At 42.5% G+C, this 6,716-nt stretch overlaps 1 long non-coding RNA gene across 1 annotated transcript; it reads left to right on the top strand.

Moving 5' to 3' along the window:
• Window positions 1-1,175: 1,175 nt before the first annotated feature.
• LOC109286529 (uncharacterized) lies at window positions 1,176-6,010 on the top strand. The gene is made up of 2 exons (XR_002094597.2): window positions 1,176-1,391; window positions 5,169-6,010. It is a non-coding gene; the product is annotated as an uncharacterized LOC109286529 (long non-coding RNA).
• Window positions 6,011-6,716: the final 706 nt, after the last annotated feature.

Genomic DNA, 6,716 nt, shown 5'->3' with positions numbered 1-6,716 from the left:
AACTTGGTTTGTACCTTTAAGCAGGAGTGTTTGTAACCCATCCCAAATGCTAGGGATATTTTGTTCTTACTATCACAGAGCTTTTTATCCATATAAATCTTCAATCTTTTTTTTTTGTATTTGAATCCTGCTAAGTTCTTATTCTCAATTGTATTTTTGGCACTGGGTTCCACAAGCTTCTTATGTATGCAAATATTATCATTTTTTAAATTTGCCATGCTTCCATTTCACCAACTCTCCCGTGGCTCTGGCCAAAGAATTTGAAGACAAATGCAGCTGGACCAGAAGCCCAGGGAGCTTTGATCTCTTGAAGGCTAATAAATATTTCTGATATCTGTCCATAGTGCCTTTTTGTTGCAAAAAATGAAAGGAAACTGCAGAGTTGTCGAGCACTAACATCTTCTCTGTACTGAGATTTGAATAGTAGAAACTGATTTTCCTGTTTGCATACAATATGCACTCTTCTCTCATACATGCCTTTCAATCAGAGTACGTGATCAAATTCTGGATTGTGTTTTGTGATCGGCTTGGTTAGAGTTGCATGCATTCTGCAGCTAGAAAATAGGTAGTTCACACATAAATGTGTAATTATTTACAAAGTAAGAATTCAGGCATTTGTTTTTTGTATATTCATGTGGGGGGAGAGAGGAACTTCCATTTGTCAATACTATCTGATCATCTGATCGGTACCATTTTACTCTCGCTTCTCAGTGCTGTAAAAGACTACACATGATGCATGGAAATAGAGGATCAGGTCCTTGACAAGAATAAGAGCTGCCATGGTTTCCTCAAGCTCTTGTTATAAAGCCCAGTGAATGCACTGTGTTAAATACGAATGAAAGGAGGGAGAGAAATATAATAAATCAATGCTGAGATTGCTTGCCCTAAGGTCCTGGGGAGTCAGTACTACTGGAAATGCTTGCTCCAGAATGAAGAGCAATAATCCAGAATGGAATGGGAAAATGGCACATGCAGAGGTAAGGCTTCATTTTGCCCCTAGTTTTACGATGATGTAAATCTGGACTAACTTCCTTGAATTCACTGGAGTTATGCCAGATTAACATCACTGTAACTGAGATCAAAATACAGCTGCACATTTCTATTCACACCTGCCTGTGGAATTATGGGGAGGATCTGTAGAACAATATAAACCATTCATACTGACCCTTGCAAAGCCCTCCGTGTGACTGCATTTTCAAAGCTCTCATAGATTCTGCCCAGGCCTGAAAGGCAAACAAAAAAGACCGAAGCTTGCCAGAAACTGATGATACCTCAGGGAAAGAGAGTGCCGAGGAAAAACACAGACACTCTACAAAATGACTGAGAGAGCTTTCCAGGCAAATACCTGTAGATGAACAAAGACGGCTCAGCACAGAATAAAGATGACTCTGGTGAGTCTTTATCACATTACCGTGCATAGCAGGAAGTATAAGGAATATATATCTATTTTTTAAAGAAAGTGTCTGCTTGCATCATTAATGAACAAGAAGGAAAAGGAGGGAAATTGCTTGTTCAGAGCAATGAAGGAAGGGTGAGTTGTTATAACTGGCTCTTCTGCTTCTCTCTCTTCCTTCATAAAATATTAGGAAACTTGTAGCAGCTATTCTTGGAAATAGTTTCCATGGGCCCGATTCTCTGCTGCCCTGCCTAGTGCACAAGTCATTTATAGCGGTGCAAAGTGAGAATATAATGCTACCAAATATAGATGTACTACAATGATGAAAGCTAGGTGTATAGACAGAGTCATAGACTGCTGCATATGACATCCTTAATTCCTTGTGGGAGTGGGGCACCAAGTCCCAGGGTGGGTTTGTTTGAACTCATTGCATCCCCTTTGGAAACGGAAGGGCCAGAGTTGCCGGGTCTATTTTGCATGCTGTTTTCCCCTTTCTGCATGTTCAACTGTGCTCTGTAAACATCTAACCCCTATTATGCAATCAGTTTTTCTTGGATTTTCAGCAGACGCACCTAGTAATTATGATGTAGTCACTACATTATAGAGCATTTTTTAACTGAACAGATTATTTAATGGAAGCCATAAGTGCAAAGCAAAACACTAAATAGCTATCCTGCAGCGTGTTATATGATTTGCTCATTGTACTGAGTCACTTTCTATGGCAATTACCCAGAAAGAAGAGAAAACTCAAGACATATGTATATGAAAAGCCATACAGGAAGCCACAAGAAGAAAGCTGTGTTGTAGCGGTTTTTGGATGGTGACCTGTGACTCAGGACAGCTGGGTTCAATTCCTTGTTTTGCCACAGACTTCCTGCATGCCTTAGGAAAGTCTATTTGATTTGCAAAGCATGGGTATTCGCACCTCCCTATCCCTAAGGTAGAGAGGATAGATGCACTGAAGAGTATAAGGTACTTCAATATTATGATAGTGCAGGTGGTATACAGCCCAGGATAGATTTAGATATGAGACATGATAGCATTTTTGTGTAGTATAAGCACATAGATAGCTTGCTTCCTTGCCTTTAAATAGCTGCTAAATATAGTGGTTTATTTGGGATGATTGATTATAGGAGTCCGCTCATGCATCCAAAACATGACATTTTCAATCGCATCTTCTTTTTATTTGTAAGGACTGAAAAAAGATTTTCATCTCTTTTCTCCCCCCTGAGTTATCAGTTCTGAGGCTATGTCAGTTTATCTGCATGGGTTCAAAATAAAGCTCCCAGAACTGATAGCATATTAGCATCAGTCTCAGGAAAACCATAGATAGGGTCAAACTCTGCAATCCTTAGGTCTTCTCCAGTGAAAATTTGCCAGTGAATAAATAGACCTGCTTCCAGCCTTCCACCTTCTACAGTCATGTAAGGTTGGGCTCAAGGCCTACTGGAGCCAGTGGAAGTCTTTCTATTGACTTCAATGAATTCTGCATCAGGTCCTTATATCTATGCAGATATATAAGTCTTTATTCCAATCAGAATGACGAGGTCTGGCACCAACTTTGCGTACGCTTTGCCCCATGCAAGCAATACATAAACTTCAAGCTAGTGAATACTAAGGCCCATTGAATCCAGTGTGAGATTTGACTGAATAAGAACAGCAGAATTAGGACATAAATGCCCAAAAAGGGACTAACTGAGGCACTTTTAGGTCTTCTCAGTTTTCACTGGAGACCTGATCCAAAGCTCATTGATGTCAACAGAAAGTCTGCCATTGCCTTCAATGGGAGCTAGCTCAGAAAATGAGGATATTGCGTTAGTCAGAGAAGATGTTTATTTTAACTTTGCAGATTTTTCTACTGTTCGTGCAGAGATCAAAAATAGCTTATCTGAAACGTGTTCCTCTGCAAGGCACTAACTGTATCAGTTTACTTTAGTGGGCTACAGCCTCCTGATCCTTGTAAGGGTCCTTCTTCTAATCCATCATGATAGAGATGTCTTAAAGAGCTAAACTGAGTGATTAGAGGCATTCCCGCTGTCATTTTAACACACTTCTAAAAATAAAAACTAAGTTCAAGGTTTCATTCATCTAAAGCAGCCCCATGGTTCTGCTGTACCCTGCGTGTTCCACATCCCTTCCGGGAGGTGACACATATTTATGGCAACATTAACGCCTAAATTCTTCTTGATCTCTCTTTCATTATATTTTCATTTGCCTCTCGAGGTGCTGCAGGTAAAATACAAATCAGTGCTGTATGCCAGTAGCAAATCTCAGAGGCCAGAATGTTTCTGCCCCACCCAGCACAAGACACATTTTCATGCGATCCCAGCATCTAGAGGTCTGCAGATGCTGGTTGAAGGATGGTCTCAGGGATCAAGCCAATCAGGTTAACCCTTGAGGGGTATGTCACACTTAGGGATTGGCTACATTATTACCATCTTGTGGGATATTTAGGACCACTTCACTCAGAAGGGCAGATGAAAAGGCAATGAAAGGCAAACCCAATTGGAAATCTTGGGAGAGGCTTGACCTGATCAGCTTCCTGCACGGCAGAAATCTGTGGGCTCTTGTCTGAGCTGTCTCTCCATAGAGACAATTACAAGAGCAAAGGGGGAGGGGGGGAAGAAGAGGCGACTGGCCCATTGAGCAGGGTAGCATTGTTTTAGCCCTCAAGAGGGGTGACCTTGTAGCCACCTATAAATTTACCAGGGGAGGGTAGCAGGGAATTGGGGATGCACTGTTTATCAGAGCGCCCCAGGGAGTAACTAGGAACAATGGGTGCAAACTAGTGGAGAGTAGATTTAGGTTAGACATTAGGAAGACATTTTTTAGAATAAGGGTGGCCAGAGTCTGGACTGGGCTTCCAAGAGAGGTGGTGCTGTCACCTAACTTGGAGGTCTTCAAGAGGACGCTTGACAGTCACCTGGCTGGGGTCATCTGACTTCGGTCCTCTTTCCTGCCAGGGGCAGGGGGTCAGACACGATGATCCATTGGGTCCCTTCCGACTCTACAATCTATGAATCTATGCAGGTCCAAGGCATGTGTAGTCTTGTGTGTATGGGGAAAGAGTGAGGTGGTGAAAGGAAGGCAAGCGGGGGATGCTGAGATGAAGTTTAGCATATTCAGTTTATCAGATGAGGAAAGTACTAAGGATGAAGGATCCAGATCCTCAGCAGCCACAAATCAGCAGTGCAGCCACAGAAGCTATGCTTAATTACACCCGCTGAGGATTTGGCCTGCAGGTATTTGAGCGACTTCTCGGCACGTACCAGATGCCCGTGCTGTTTTCCCCAGTAAGGGCTTTAAGATCTGGCTGTTTGCCTTAGTGTAAAGAGAGTTAGCACCCTACCCTCCTCAGCATGACTGCTCTTGCAGTTGTCCTTCAGCCCCGAGTACAGGACCAATTGCAGATTCAGACATGCTTATGATTTGAAAATGCCCTGCACATGTGAATCTCTGCAGAGAAGCTCCATCAGTCAGAAGTGCACATGCCACTCCTGTTTCCTGCCCAGACAAAGAGCATGCGAGGCAATAAGAATTTAGCCCAATAGCTACATCTCCATGTAAATACACATTGCCATCAACTGAGCCTAACTCTTTCACTAAAGAGGAATAGCAGCGGTGCTGCAATGAGTAGCATGTCCTTCACTCTAAGCAGATGGGAGTTTTAGCCACCGTCAAAGAAACAGTGCAGCTGATTGGAGCCTGGGCTGCACTGGAAACCGCTGACATTTTTTGGTTATTGTAATTTCTTGTTCATTGTTTCCTGTAGAGAACAGGCATGCTGTCCAATAGCCTCTGGCAGCAAGCAGGTGAAATGAGGCATCAAGGTGAGAGAGACTAGAACAACAACAAAAATCCCACCAGATGAAAATGCATTAGCACTTTTTTCCACTGACATCTGGATTTCTTTCAAATGTGATGGGAACAGCAAACGTCTCTGCATGCCGCACTGCCCTGGTGAACTCAGCAACCTGGAGAGCCCCAAGACCACTCAGCACATTCAACCATAAACATGCGAGCTATCAGAAATAGAAGGCCATAGCTAGAGAGGGGGCAAGGTATCTAATGAAGTCCTGCAGCATTGCTTTATACCCCTACTCTATCTGTTATTTAGGGGTACTTCATTGCTTTGCTGCCTTGCTATAGGAGGTGAAGCACTTGGAAGAAGCTGTATCCGGGCTCTTAACCCACTGTGTAAAGCAGAGCCCAATTTGCAGCGTTTCTCCTCTAAATCTGTGCAGAGCTGGGTTGAGCCAGAGAAAAGCAAGTGCTGCTAAAGGATTTTCTGGCCCTGTCTTTTGATAGAGTGAAATAACAGAAGATCTGAGCTGCTTCTAGTGGGAGTCAGGGTCACAGAGTGATCCATGAGGATGGAGTTTGTGCTGCAGCCCTAGCTACAGAGGGTTAAAAATCTTCTTTGACTTCTATCTTATACTATCAGGCCAGACCCCTCTTCCCAACTGACTACTATGTTACCTAAGATATGGAGAGAAGAGGCGGAAAAAAAGTTGAACACATCAAAAGTTTAATCCCACACAAAGCCGCTCAAATACAAAATCTAAAGATGTATCACAAATAAAATAAAGCTCCCTGAAGTATTTGTTTAATGTTTATCCAGTTCTGATTCCTTTTCTTGGCAAAGGGTCTGTTCTCACCATGAAATAAAAAGGCTAGGACTGCATGCCAGGTGTTTGAAGACTACAGAGCATTACATGGGAGATTGTATCTTAAGGAAAGGAGCAGTGCAAATGTCCTCCTCCAGCTTTTTAAGTCACAGGTGAAGGATGTTCTTGTTCAGCTAATGAAAAATGTTGGTATCTGCATTTCCTTTCAGATGTGTAAATCCATCTGTTGAAAAGGGCATTCTGGGATTTTTCCCTCACGGCTTTGGATCTTATGGTTCTTTCTGCCTTCTAGAAGAGTGACTGCAGCACTGACTGTAACATTTGGCCTCTTGAATGATAAAACCTCTGTGGACTTGGACCATCCAGCTCCAATTTGGTCCTGCTAAATGGAGCTCTCTGTACTCATTCAAGCAAGGGGGGGAACCTGTGAACATTCAGATTTGGGACATTATCTTCCTGTAAAAATAAATCAATATTTAAAGGAAATGCTCACAGGAAACATTCTTCTTTAAGTAACTTGTAGCCAGACAAGGAAGAAAAAAAAAATAATGGTACACTTCACTAGAGAGCTGGGGTTAAGAGAAGTTCTCACTGATAATCATCCTCAGGTCAAGATCCCTTGCAGTTGAATGGGTAAAGTAAAATTAATTTCCACAAGGAAATAAACCAGGATGTGAGAACAGGTGAGAAAG

The sequence above is a fragment of the Alligator mississippiensis genome, chromosome 12 (genome assembly GCF_030867095.1).
Source record: "Alligator mississippiensis isolate rAllMis1 chromosome 12, rAllMis1, whole genome shotgun sequence".
Classification (NCBI taxonomy): domain Eukaryota; kingdom Metazoa; phylum Chordata; order Crocodylia; family Alligatoridae; genus Alligator; species Alligator mississippiensis.
Note: the sequence above shows the minus strand (reverse complement) of the source record. Positions and strands in the feature narration are given on the sequence as shown.